The 15,299-nt window shown below is 38.5% G+C and overlaps 1 long non-coding RNA gene across 1 annotated transcript in view; it reads left to right on the top strand.

Moving 5' to 3' along the window:
* The window catches only part of LOC129659961 (uncharacterized), a 30,922-nt gene extending 17,415 nt beyond the window's left edge, over positions 1 to 13,507 (top strand). The window contains exon 3 of the long non-coding RNA XR_008718259.1: positions 13,270 to 13,507. This is a non-coding gene — a long non-coding RNA (uncharacterized LOC129659961). The remainder of the gene's footprint in view (positions 1 to 13,269) is intronic.
* The last annotated feature ends 1,792 nt before the right edge of the window (positions 13,508 to 15,299 follow it).

Raw genomic sequence — 15,299 nt, 5'->3', positions numbered from 1 at the left:
CCAAAAGAAGATAAAACTGCTATAAAATTACCCAGGGAGTTAGCAGAGGGAGACACTTAAGAAGGTCCCCATTTAACCTACTGCCTGGCTCTACAGTCCATTCTGAAGGAGATCAGCCCTGGGATTTCTTTGGAAGGAATGATGCTAAAGCTGGAACGCCAGTACTTTGGCCACCTCATGTGAAGAGTTGACTCATTGGAAAAGACTCTGATGCTGGGAGGGATTGGGGGCAGAAGGAGAAGGGGACAACAGAGGATGAGATGGCTGGATGGCATCACTGACTCGATGGATGTGAGTCTGAGTGAACTCCTGGAGTTGGTGATGGACAGGGAGGCCTGGTGTGCTGCGATTCATGGGGTTGCAAAGAGTCAGACAAGACTGAGCAACTGATCTGATCTGATAGTCTGGTGATTAGGCTTGAACCCTGGAGTCAGGAAGACCAGTCAGTGACAGCTTGAGTCTTAAAATATAAACCTATGAGATGGTTATAATTATAGTTCTTATTACATGGGGTTTGTGTAATGACTGAATGAGGTCATATACACAGAGCATTTATTTTACACAATGCTTGACTCTCAGTAAGTGCTTGGCAGTGGTTTATTACTATGAGCAAAAAGCAAAAACATTGATTTCTAGTCAAATTTGAAGCAGGTATCAGTTTGTACATGTTCTATAAAGCATGTGACAAACTTCACACTTTCCTGATTACAAGGAAAGGACCTTTCTAAAATTTCCTTCTAAAATCCTGTTATATGTTACATACAGTAAACTCAGACACACCTGGAGTTCAATTTATTATCTCCCATTGATCAGCCTGTCATCTCTTATGAGCTTCAGATTCTTTCCATATATAATAATATGCATGGCAAGATTATGTGAAGATGAGATGAGGTGATTGCTAAGAGATGCCTGGGGCATTACACATGGACAAACATTTGCTTCTTTTTATATATTTCTTCATAAATCACTCTTCTAGCGTAGTCAAAGAAGGAGAAACACTCAAGGCAGAGTTGTAGCATTAACAGTAGAGAGAGGAACTTGAAATATACAAGGCACAACAGAAATATTCACCAGCATTATAATATCTAGGCTGATGTGTGCCTTGCACACCATTTTAACCTCTTATTTGCCAAAAATATTCCTGCCAATTTATTGAGTAGTATTTTTCTTGAGGTCAAATTATTCATATCAAAATGGAGATTTATAGGAAAAGATTTTTTAGTCAGTATTATTTTACTACCATGCACAAAATACTTTTATCCATTCAAACAGTGTTTTTAATTTCATCCAAAAAATGAAAGTCAGACCACAACAAAGTGTGTTAAGATCATAAGAAATCACAACCTACACATATATCGAGTCAAGATTGTATGTGGAATTCGACATCTAGCCCTGGGGTGTCTGACAGTCCCTGAGGCCATGCAAAGGTTATGCCAGAGGAGGCCTTTCCACACCAGGACACTTCTTATCTTTGCAAGTTATGAGTTGAGTACTGAGTAGTGGATGGATGAAAAGAGGCTAGGATAGATGCCAAACATCAAATAGGTGTCATCTTGAACAGGCCCTAGTTATATGAGTTCCCCACCCCCACCCCCAGTTTAGTCCTAATAAACCAGTCTGGGAGTAAAACTGGTAGGAGAAATATCATGTTGGAACACGTTTCCAGTGGTGACTCCAAACATTTGTGGTTTGGGGAAAATGAAAGGGAAACGTATGAAGCGGATCAGTCGTCAGATGCTAGGGAGTCAAGCTAGGTAAGATGGATACAACTACAGAGACGAAGCTGTGACATTAACAGCTAGTGTATTAAAAACACCTCTTGAATGGGACTTCCCTGGTGGTTCAGTGAACAAGACTTCGTGCTCACAAGGTGGGGAGCTTGGGTTCAATTGCTGGTCAGGGAACTAGATTCCACAAGGCACAGTGAAGGTCAAAGTACTCACATGCAGCAAATAAGACCTAGCACAGCCAGATAAATAAATATAAAAAATTAAAAACACCTATTGAGTATTTGTCTGTGGAAATTAGCCTAGATAAGTACTTAGAAAATGAATACAAAAATATTGTAGTTAATGGGCATAATACTGTGTTCCTCTAGAGGAATCAAATAGTTCACATGATGTAAGGAAAGAGGGGATTCTGCCCTTAGACATTTATCTCTCTCTCCAGGGAATTGAAAGATGATTTAAAGATTCCTTTTTCCCTCTGTTTCTCATCTCATCTCCTCTTGGTAAACTTGTCTCATTATCTCTACACACAGGGATAATCTAAGTCATAGTTCTATAGCTTTTGACCCAAGAGGAAAGAGGCTGGGCCAAAGGGAAAAAAAAAAAAAAACCCACTTGCAGATGTGAATGGGGATGGAAATGAAGTCCAATCCTATAAAGAATAATATTGCATAGGAACCTGGATTATTAGAGTCATGGATCAAGGTAAATTGGAAGTGGCCAAACAGGAGATGGCAAGAGTGAGCCATCGACATTTTAGGAATCAGTATATTAAAATGGACCATAACGGGCAAATTTAATTCAGATGAAACTCTACTACCATGGGCAAGAATCCCTTAGAGGAAAGAGTAGCTCTCACAGTTAACAAAAACGTCTGAAATGCAGTACCTTGGGTGCAATCTCAAAAATGACAGAATGATCTCTATTCTTTCCCAAAGCAAACCATTCAGTATCAGTAATCCCAGTCCATGTTCCAACCATTAATGCTGAAGAAGCTGAAGTTGAATGGTTCTGTGATGACCTATAAGACGTTCTAGAACTAATGCCAAATAGATGTCCTTTTCATCATAGGGGACTGGAATGTAAAAGTAGGAAGTCAAAAGATACCTGCAGTAACAGGAAGGTTTGGCCTTGGAGTACAAACTGAAGCAGGGCAAAGGCTAACAGAGCTTTGCCAAGAGAACGCACTGGTCATAGCCAACACCCTCTTCCAACAACACAAGAGACAACTCAGCACAGGGACGTCACCACATGGTCAATACCGAAATCATATTGGTTATACTCTTTGAAGCCAGATATGAAATTAAAAGACACTTACTCCTTGGAAGTAAAGCTATGATCAACCTAGACAGCATATTGAAAAGCAGAGACATTACTTTGTCAACAAAGGTCCGTCTAGTCAAGGCTATGGTTTCTTCAGTGGTCATGTATGGACGTGAGAGTTGGACTATAAAGAAAGCTGAGTGCCAAAGAATTGATGCTTTTGAACTGTGGTGTTGGAGAAGACTCTTGAGAGTCCCTTGGACTGCAAGGAGATCCAACCAGTCCACCCTAAGGGAAATCAGTCCTGAATATTCATTGGAAGGACTGATGCTAAAGCTGAAACTCCAATACTTTGGCCAGCTGATGCAAAGATCTGACTCATTTGAAAAGACCCTGATGCTGGGAAAGATTGAGGGCAAGAGGAGAAGGGGTTGACAGAGGATGAGATGGTTGGATGGCATCACTGACTCAATGGACATGGGTTTGGGTGGCCTCTGTGAGTTGGTGATGGACAGGGAGGCCTGGTGTGCTGCGCTTTATAGGGTCACAAACAGTTGGACAAGACTGAGCGACTGAACTGAACTGAACTGATGGAGAAGTTCTATTCAGTCAGCAAAAATGACCAGGAGCTGACTGTGGCTCAGATCATGAACTTCTTATTGCCAAATTCAGACTTAAACTGAAGAAAGTAGGGAAAACCCCTAGACCATTCAGGTATGACCAAAATCAAACCCCTTACAATAGTGTAAGTGACAAACAGATCCAAGGGATTAGATCCGATAGATAGCGTGCCTGAAGAATGATGGATGTAGGTTCATAACATTGTACAGGAGGTGGTTATCATTACTATCCCCAAGAAAAAGAAATGCAAAAAGGCAGAATGTTTGTCTAAAGAGGGCTTACAAATAGCTGAGAAAAGAAGAGAAGCGAAAGGCAGAGGAGAAAAGGAAAGATACATCCATCTGAATGCAGAGTTCCAAAAAATAGCAAGGAGAGATAAGAAGGCCTTCCTAAGTGATCAATGCAAAGAAATAAAGGTAAACGATGGGAATGGGAAAGATTAGAGATCTTCTCCAGAAAATTAGAGATACCAAGGGAACATTTCATGCAAAGATGAGCACAATAAAGGACAGAAACAGTATGGACCTAACAGAAGCAGAAGATCTTAAGGAGAGGTGGCAAGAATACACAGAAGAATTATACAAAAAAGATCTTAATGGCCCAGAATATCATGATGGTGTCATCACTTACCTAGAGCCAGATATCCTGGAATGCAAAGTCAAGTGAGCCTTAGGAAGAATCACTATGAACAAAACTAACGGAGTGATGGAATTCCAACTAAGCTCTTTCAAATCCTAAAATATGATGCTTTGAAAGTGCTGTACTCAATATGCCAGCAAATTTGGAAAACTCAGCAGTGGCCACAGGACTGGAAAAAGTCAGTTTTCATCCCAATCCCAAAGAAAGGCAATGTCAAAGAAATTTCAGCTATTGCATAATTGTACTCATCTCACACACTAGCAAAGTAATGCTCAAAATTCTCCAAGGCAGGCTTCAACCGTACATGAACCAAAAACTTGCAAATGTTCAAGCTGGATTTAGAAGAGGCAGAGGAACAAGAGATCAACTTGCCAACATCCATTGGATAATAGAAAAAGTGAGAGAATTCCAGAAAAACATCTACTTCAGCTTCTTTGACTACACTAAAACCTTTGACTGTGTGGATCACAGCAAATTGTGGAAAGTTCTTCAAGAGATGGGAATACCAGACCACCTTACCTGACTCCTGCGAAATCTGTATGCAGGTCAAGAAACAACAGTTAGAAAGAAATATGGAAGGACGGACTGGTTCCCCATTGGGACAGAAGCACGTCAAGACTGAATGTTGTCTCCTTGCTTCTTTAACTTATATGCAGAGTAAATCATGTGAGTCCAAAGTGGATGAAGCACAAGCTGGAACCGAGATTGCTGGGAGAAATGTCAATAACCTCAGATATGCAGATGACACCACCCTTATGGCAGAAAACAAAGAGGAACTAAAGAGCCATTTGATGAAACTGAAAGAAGAGAATGGAAAATCTGGCTTAAAACTCAACTTGCAAAAAACTAAGATCATGGCATCCAGTCCCATCACTTCATGGCAAATAGATGGGGAAACAATGGAAACAGTGACAGACATCATGTTCTTGGTCTCCAAAATCACTGTAGATGGTGACTGCAACCATGAAATTAAAAGACTCTTGCTCCTTGGAAGAAAACTATGACCAATCTAGACAGCATATTAAAAAGCAGAGACATTACTTTGCCAACAAAGTTCCACGTGGTCAAAGCTATGGTTTTTCCAGTAGTCATGTATGGATGTGTGAGTTGGACCATAAAGAAAGCTGAGTGTCAAAGAATTGAATTGATGCTTTTGAACTGTGGTGTTGGAGAAGACTCTTGAGAGTCTCTTGGGCTGCTAGGAGATCCAACCAGTCCATCCTAAAGGAGATCAGTCCTGAATATTCATTGGAAGGACTGATGCTGAAGCTGCCCAATACTTTGGCCACCTGATACAAAGAATGGACTCATTGGAAAAGATCCTGATGCTGGGAAAGATTAAAGGCAGGAGGAGAAGGGGACGACAGAGGATGAGATGGCTGGCTGGTATCACTGACTCAGACATGAGTTTGAACAAGCTCCTGGAGTTAGTGATGGACAGGAAGCCTGGTGTGCCGCAGTCCATGGGGTCACAAGGAGTCGGACATGATTGAGTGAACTGAGCTGAACAAGAAGAAAGAAAAGACTTGTGTCACCAATATGTAAATATTCTAGCAAAGTGTTCTGATTCGCCCTGATTGGGTCATGTAACCAAAGTTTGAACCCGTAACAGAAGCCGAGAGTACAGGGTATTTTGATTCTCACACATCCAATATGAGTGGCCAGTTTCTGGCCACTTCACAGACCAGCTCTGAGAAGGCAAATAATTTGAGTGGGAGAAGTAGTTTTTCAAAGGAGTAAAATAGAAGGAGCATATTTTAATAGGAGTGTGGATGCTGGTCATGTAAAACATGAAATTGAACAAATTGTTTGTACTTTTTAAGTTTACTTTCAAAGAACTCAGCAGTGAGTAAGGACAGACAGATGGTGGCAACCCAATGTTAGAGGTGTTGCAGCAATGCACAAACAGGGCTGTGCATGCAAGGCTAGAGGAAATGTCAGTAAGAGTTAATACAGGTCTTAAAAAAATGAGTACGATTTTGTGCCACAGAAAAGAGGGGAAAAAAATTGGAAGGGGAAGAATATTCCAGGTGAAAGGAGAAGGCAAGGATACACTTATCTCCACTGCTTAGTGGGCAAATCCATAGAGACAGAAAGTAGATGAGTAATTGCCAAGGAAAGTGACTGCTAATGGCTTTGGGATTTCTCTCCGGGCTACTTAAAATGGCCTGGAATTATATAGCTGTGATGGTTGCACAATTTTGTGAGCATACTAAAAATCTGATTTATACTTTTAAAGTATTAATTGCCAGGTATGTTCATTATACCTCGATAAAAATAAATTTATAAAAGGAATGACTGTTTAGCATCAGGATGAGTCACAAAGAGGAGTGCAGGAAAGGTGAATGTGGGCCAGCTTTGGAAGGCTTAGTAACGTGTGCCAGGATTAGGGGGATGCAGAAATTTGTTAGTGTTCATTCTCCAAGTCATGTCTGACTCTTTGTGACCCCATGGATTGTGGCACGCCAGGCTTCCCTGTCTTTCACCACCGCTGAGAGTTTACCCAAGTTCATATCCATGGAATCAGTGATGCAGAAATTAGGGGGTACGAAAAAATTCAGTAATTAAGATAAACAATATGTTCATGCATTCTTTAAGCAAGTTAAAGGCAATGGCACCCCACTCCAGTACTCTTGCCTGGAAAATCCCATGGATGGAGGAGCCTGGTGGGCTACAGTCCATGAGGTCGCTAAGAGTCGGACACGACTGAGCGACTTCACTTTCACTTTTCACTTTTCACTTTCAAAGGAAATGGCAACCCACTCCAGTGTTCTTGCCTGGAGAATCCCAGGGACGGGGAAGCCTGGTGGGCTGCTGTCTATGGGGTCGCACAGAGTCGGACACGACTGAAGCGACTTAGCAGCAGCAGCAAGTTAAAAAGAATGAAAATCCATGGTAAACAAGACATAAAAATTTAAAATGAAAATAGGATCATTGGCAGTGGGGAATTAAAGATTCTGTAGAAACATGACTGAACATATTAAAACTTTGGACAGAGAGATTTTTCAGTAACAACAAAGACCAGACTTAGAAAGCAAAGATGGGGCAGAACCCTTCTTCACAGTCTATTAGGAAGTCCCAGGAGAGATAAGGAGTCCTCACGAGCATTGCTCTGTGCCACATACCTCCTGGCCTGCCTGGAGGGTGAGCCTCCCAGGATTCTCTGCAGTATTCCTGATCATGGGAAGAGAGCATCCTGTTTTGTACCCTTATTCCTATGGCAGGACATTTTGTATTAACTTAAAAAGCATGCTGAATAATTGAATAACGAATGAATTGATTACCAGTTAGAGTGTGTTTGTATGTTTGTGTGTTTGTGTGTGTATGTGTTAGGGGGGATAGGAGTAGGCTACAAAGTGTTACCAGTTCAACCTGATCCTCAAACAGCCAGATAAAACATATGGTTAGCAGTACCATGCTGATATAATTAAATAAGAGGAAATTAAGGTTAGCATCCGATGAATTTACTATCATAGTAACAGGCCAAAGACAATGATACAAAGCTTCCAGGCTTTTGATGGAAAAGATTGTGTCCCAAGAACTTGAAGAGAGTCAAGTTGTCATTGATGCCTGCATGAATCCAAAGAACGTATTCAGAGATGCTGTGGAGCAGAGAGAGCACTGCTGGTCTCTTCTTAACCTAAAAAGAGCTTGAAGGTGTGTTTCAACTGATCAGGACCTCACACCTAAGTCCTCACACCTAAGTCCAACAGCGAGAAATTCATAAACCGTACGCATACATGTGAACCTCTCCCTCTGTAAAAAACTGTAAAAGTACGGAAAAGAGAGGGGAACATCTGTTAAAAACTAAATGTAAATGTTAAAAAGAATTTACTAATGTAAGATAAAAGTAATGAAATGGTAATAGTCTATATTTGAAATAATTACACTAAAAAATACTGAAAATTCAAAATGTAGGGAGGAGAAAAAATGTCTTAAACATAATTGGTTCAAGTATTCAAAAGATAACAATTCATTTTTGTATCTAGTAATCAGAAAAAAAAAAAGAAAAAGCTACTTTTACCAGATGCAAGTTTAAAAGTCAAGCAAAATGAAAACCAAAGTATACAGCTTTCAAAATTGTAGGAAAGATCAGAACAAAGGAACAGAAAAGAATAACTCATATATCAAAAGAACAACCATAAAAAACTCTCTAGAAACAAAAACAAAAAATTAAAAAACCAAACCAGATGGCTTAGAAACAAATGATAGAAGCTTTAATATTTGTTTTGAGAAACATGTGAATGGGTTACATATTTCAAAGAAACAAAAAACAAAAGGAAATGATTTATACTGAGTCAGAAACCATATTCACTGATAGGACAAGCTTACGAAATATACTGAAAACTGATAACAAAAAATTAAGTATCAGATGGTAGGTAAATAAAAAGAAAGCAATAGTTAATATAAGGCAAAAAATAACTAACGTAGGATGAAAAATGGCAGTTATGGGATTGAAGTAATTGTTATGTTGACCAAGAGTCCAAATCATTACATAGATGTAAAATTTTTGTGAACATTAATGACTGAACGCGTCACATCGAGACACATAAAGAAAAAAAAAACACCGAATAACAAAAGACATCATTTGTAAAAACATAGACCTGGAGAGATTTTTAACATTTCCCTTGATCTTTGACTAATTAATGCGGCAAAAATATAAGCATTTAGGATACACAAAATCTAAATAGTACAAATCATGAAGCAGAATAAAAGATTTATATTGAACTTTTACTGTCTAGAGAATGCATCTTATTTTCCAGTGTCTTCAGATCATTTAAAAATTCTCAGTCTGAAAGAAAATCTTAGTAAATTCCAAAGCAGAAAATACTTATTCCTACAGCAGGACATTTTGTACTAACTTAGCATGTTGAAGAAATGAATAATTTTTATTTAATCATATTAAAATTATGATGTTAATCTTATTTCAATAAAGATTAAATTTTTAATATGATTAAATGAAATTTTAATATGATTAAATGAAAATAGAAATATATTGATTAATTTTTTATCGAAGTATAATTGACATACAACATTAGTTCCAAGTGTACAGCACAATGATTTGACATACAAGTTAACAAGATAATAAGCATAGTTATCTTCTGTCATACAAAGTTAAAAATTATACTTTCTTGTGATGAAAATTTTGTATATTTACACTGAGAAACTTTCAAATATGTACAGTAACATTACTGACTATATACCGCACTGTACATTACATCCCATAACTTCTTAATTTTATACCTGGAAATATATATCTTTTGATTTTCTTCACCAATTTGTCCCACTCCCAGCCCCCACCCCCCACCCCACTCCATGCAGCCAACAATTTGTTCTGTGTGTTTATTAGTTTAGCTTAATTTTGTTTGTTTGTTTTAGATTCCACATATTAGTGAAATCATACAGTATTTCTCTTTCTCTGTCTGACTTATTTAGCTTCGCATAATACCTTCAAGGTCTATCCATGTTGCGATTAGTGGCATCATTCATTCTTTTTTTATGGCTGAGCAATATTTCACTCTGCATATGCAACACATATTTATCCATTTATCTGTTGAGGGACATTTAGATTGTTCCTATATCTTGGTTACTGTTAATAGCGTTACTATGAACATAGGGATACAAGTATCTTCTTGAACTAGGGTCTTAATTTTCTCTGAATTATGGTAGTTTTATTTTTAATTTTTTGAAGAATCACTATACTGCTTTTTATAGCAGCTGCATCAGTTTACATTCCCACCAGAAGTGCACGAGTGTTTCCATTTCTTGACATAATTGTAGACACTTGTTATTTCTTTTCCTTTTAATAGTAGCCATTCTGACACGTGAGAAGTAATTTCTCATTGTGGTTTTGATTTGCATTTCCCTGATTAGTGATGCTGAGCATCTTTTCATATGCTGGGTGGCCTTCTTTATGTCTTCTTTGGGAAAGAGATTTATTTTTTAAAAAATTTAATGACAAGAAAATCAATAAGCTAGAACGTTTAAAATTAATTACTTTATTTTAATTGCAATATTTTAATTGGAAGATACTTACATTAAAATATTGTGATGGTTTTTGCCATACATCAACATGAATCAGCCACAGGTATACATGTGTCCCCCCCCTTCCTCCCTCCACTTCCCTCCCCACCCTATCCCTCCGGGTTGTCCCAGAGCACTGGCTTTGGGTGCCCTGCTTCATGCTTCGAACTTGCACTGGTCATCTATTTTACATATGGTCATGTACATGTTTCAGTGCTATTCTCTCAAAAGGAGACACAGATGCAGACTTTTTTTTTAAAAAAAAGGAAATCTGCTAAACATTTCTTGGATTGTGAGGAAATTAAAACGACAGAGACTTTTCAGAAATCACCAAAGAAAATACTGTTTAAAAAGTTTACAGCATGCGGCCAAAACTATAATCAGAAGAAAATATATTATTTAAATTGTGTGTGTGTGTGCTCAGTCGGCCCCATAGACTGTAGCCCGCTAGGCTCCTCTGTCCATGGAATTTTCCAGTCAAGAATACTGGAGTGGATTGCCACTTCTTGCTCCAAGGAATCTTCCCATCTGAGGGATGAGACCCATGTCTCTTGCATTTCCTGAAATTGTAGGCAGATTCTTCACCACTAGGGCACCAATTATTTCATTATTAATAAATAAGATAAGTAAATGAACTAAGCATTCTATCCAGGAAACTATTTTTATAAAAGCAAAGAAAAGTGAGAAAAAGGAATAATGAAGATAAAAGCAGACACAAAAATTAAGAAAAAGCAAAAGATCTGATCAATAAACTTCAAAGATCTCACTTTAAACAGTGATTAAAATAACCAACTCTTTAGCACAGAAAATCAAGGAAAAGAGAAAGAAAACCGTATGAGCTGTAAGAATAAAATGTATTAGATAACCACAACTCTGGAGCGCATAAGAGTTTGGGGAACATGAAATGTTTAAATGACTGATAAATGCAAAAAAATGGTAAAATAGATGACATTCCTAGGGAAACTGGTTTACACAGAAGAAAAAACTCAGAATAGGCTATAAACCAAAAAGGAATGAAAATCAGTTGTTTAAGAACTTCCTCTTCAAACATTTGGGCACAAACAATTTTATAGGTAGGTTTTAATTTGGAGAAAAGATGGTTCCTACAGTGAGTTTATTCCCAAACATAGAAATAAAAGGAAAATTCTCTATTATTTTTATCAAGGTATTGTAACCCTGATATCAAAATGTGATAAAAGCAGCCTAATTTGAGAATTATCACTTATGAACATAGTTATAGAAGTTCATCATCTGAAAAGTAAGATATTTACCCATTATGCAAAGCAGACACAGTTCCAAATGTCATCATACTTGTAAGAGACCATGAAAGTGTTTTTATTTCTTTTATAATCAGAAGGATTAAGGCAAATAAAATATCCAATACATAACATCAACATATGTACCTCTATGCCAACACAGATAAAACTTATATGCATATTTTATGCTATGCCTCCCATCAGAGGCAAAGGTGAAAGGTGCCCAGGGCCTTGAAGGTCATCATGGGTCTCCCTTACTTAAAAGATGGTTCGTGACCATAGCTGATATTTGGTCTCAGCAAAACCACACCAGGGAGATTTCTCTGTAATTGAGCAGCATGAGAATGAGTCTCTGTGTTGAGATTCATTTCCTCATTCACACTCTTACTATTTCCTCCCCACATGTTATAGGGTTTTTGAAGGCTAACAATTATTCTTTGTAAAAAGAAACACACATACACAAGTGTTTTAATCCAGAGCACAAGAAGGGTTCGCTGGGTTCCCCTCAAGCCTGCAGTGTGAGGTAAGGCCTCATCCAGCCAACATGTTGCATCTCAATGGAGTGGGAGGTGGAGGAGCAGGACCACAGAGTTCTGCCTTCAGCCCAGCCTCTGAACCACAGCAGAAGGAGAAAAAGGAGACGTGCTGTTGTCTTTTGTACCTTTCACGTAGTACCCCCATCGTCATTCAGAAGAATGTGTCTTTCACCCAGAAAATTAGAGACGGAAGTCTACAAAGCATCAAGGGAAGCACTTGCTCCCACAATTCTAAACCAAATACAGAGGGATGGTATGGGGAGGGAGGTGAGAGGGAGGTTCAGGATTGGGAACACGTATACACCCGTGGTGGATTCATGTTGATATATGGGAAAACCTAAAAAAAAAATAAAGCAAATACAAAATACAGCAAAAGAGGTACAGTTTTAAAGGGACAGTTTTTTGTTTTTTGTTTTCTTTATGAATAGTATTATGGTTGGAGCAAAAGTATGGTGGTTTTTGCTTTGTTGAAAAAGACCCTGATGCTGCTGGGAAAGACTGAAGGCAGGAGGAGAAGGGGACAACAGAGGATGAGATGGTTGGATGGCATCACCTATGCGATGGACTTGAGTTTGAGTGAACTCTGGGAGTTGGTAATGGACAGGGAGGCCTGATGTGTTGCGGTCCATGGGGTTGCAAAGAGTTGGACATGACTGAGAGACTGAACTGAAAAGTAATGGTGGTTTTTGCTTTGTTGAAATTTGACCTTTGATACTGGAACACATTCTTAAATGAATCTGATTATGTTACACATAATTTTTTAAATTAGTTTATTTTTTATTGAAGGATAATTGCTTTACAGAATTTTGTTGTTTTCTGTCAAACCTCAGCATGAATCAGTCATAGGTATACATCTATCCCCTCCTTTTGGAAACTCCCTCCCATCTCCCTCCGCATCCCACCCCTCTAGGTTGATACAGAGCTCCTGTTTGAGTTTCCTGAACCATACAGCAAATTTCCATTGGCTATCTATTTAATATATGGTAATGTAAATTTCCATGTTACTCTTTCCACACATCTCACCTTCTCCTCCCCTCTCCCCGCGTCTGTAAGTCTATTCTCTATGTTAATGTTCATTTCTTGCTTTATGGTTTTTAGCTAATGACTTACTACTTGTAGTTTATTTTAGACCATGGAAATGATGTGAGACAAAAAACAAATTCAAGTGATTTTTCTTATTTGGGTTCAAAATGGGCCATAAAGCAGCAGAGACAGCTTACAACATCAACGATGAATTTGGCTGGGGAACTGCCAATGAAGGTACAGCGCAGCAGTGATTCAAGAAGCTTTGCAAAGGAGATGAGAGTCTTGAAGATGAGAGTGCAGTAGCTCAGCATTGGAAGCTGACAACGACCAGCTGATCGTTGAATTGAAGCTGATCCTCTTACAACTAAATGAGAAGTTGCCAAAGAGCTCAACGTTGACCATTCAATGATTGTTTGGCATTTGAAGCAGATTGGAAAGGTGAATAAAACTCAATAAGTGGGTGCCTCATGAGCTGACTGAAAAATTAAAAAACATATCATTTTGAAGTATCATCTTCTTTTACTCTATGCAACAAGAAATTGTTTCTTGATTGAATTGTGATGTGCTGCAAAACCATTATATCTAAGAAGCATGCTCAGCAAATCAATGAGATGAACCAAAAATTGCAATGCCTGAGCTGGTATTGGTCAACAGAAAGTGCTCAATTCTTCTCCACAGCAATGCTCAACCAATGCTTCAAAAGTTGAATGAATTGGTCTACAAAAATTTACCTCATCCGCCATATCCACTTGACCTACCACTAACATACCACTACTTGTTCAAGCACCTCAACAACTTTTTGCAGGGAAAATGCTTCGACAACCAGCAGGATGCAAAAAATGCTTTCCAAGAGTTTGCTGAATCCCGAGGTACAGATTTTTACTCTACAGGAACACCAAACTTACTTCTCATTGGCAATAATGTATTGATTGTGATGGTTCCTATTTTGAATAATAAAGATGTGTTTGAGCCTAGTTATAACGATTTAAAATTCACAATCTGAAGCCAAAATTACCTTTGCATTGCCATAATATCATTAACATCTTTCATCCCCAGATCCACAATTATAATTTTGTCTTTGATCCTTTTCTCCTCAGTTCAGTTCAGTTCAGTCACTCAGTCGGGGCTGACTCTTTGCGACCCAATGAATCACAGCACGCCAGGCCTCCCTGTCCATCACCAACTCCCGGAGTTCACTCAGACTCACGTCCATCGAGTCAGTGATGCCATCCAGCCATCTCATCCTCTGTCGTCCCCTTCTCCTCCTGCCCCCAATCCCTCCCAGCATCAGAGTCTTTTCCAATGAGTCAACTCTTCGCATGAGGTGGCCAAAGTACTGGAGTTTCAGCTTTAGCATCATTCCCTCCAAAGAAATCCCAGGGCTGATCTCCTTCAGAATGGACTGGTTGGATCTCCTTGCAGTCCAAGGGACTCTCAAGAGTCTTCTCCAATACCACAGTTCAAAAGCATCAATTCTCCTAGGTCACTGCTTTTTCATCATATGTGTAAAATCAGATTTTCTCTTTCTCCTCCTTCCCCAAAAGTCCTTATGTATCTTAAATTATCTGTGATATTGTCTAAACTCTCATAGGAGGTAGGAATTGCCATAAGGAAGCAAAAAGGATGTTTTCTAAGCCCATTGTGGGGTGTATGGTGATGCTGAAGCTGGTTTTTAAAAGACAAGTAAGAACACAACATTATAATCTAACATTATAATATAACACAACAGTATAATTTATACTTCAATTAAAAAAAAAAGTGAGTCAGAAGTGGTTCAGCATTTCGGTCCTTAAATACAGCAGGTGAAGCAGCTGTGTGTGCAGCAAATAGAAACTAAGGTGTTAGAAAATGTGTCCTGTATTCAGAGTAGTAATACACTTAACTTTTCAAGGTTGTCATAAAATGCTTTTTAAAGAAAGTGTGCTATGAGCCCTTAGCAGAGGGCCAAATGTACAGCAGGTGCTTAAGAAGCAAATAGTATTACCAAGATCAGCAAAATTGGCATCAGACAGAAGAAAGTCTGTCAAACTAAAATCTCTTTCATGTAGTTGCTCCCAGTTTATGAATTGATTTTATGTAAATACATTGCACATGTTTCTCTCATTTTAAAATTCTGTGGAGGCCAGTATTTCTGTTCCTATTTTTAAAACCTAGTAAACTAAGATTTGGAAAACTTAGATGACTTGTCCAGAATCACACAGGCTCTT

Source organism: Bubalus kerabau, chromosome 9 (assembly GCF_029407905.1).
Source record: "Bubalus kerabau isolate K-KA32 ecotype Philippines breed swamp buffalo chromosome 9, PCC_UOA_SB_1v2, whole genome shotgun sequence".
In the NCBI taxonomy this organism is placed as follows: Eukaryota; Metazoa; Chordata; class Mammalia; order Artiodactyla; family Bovidae; genus Bubalus; species Bubalus kerabau.
This window is presented reverse-complemented; position numbering and strand designations above follow the sequence as displayed.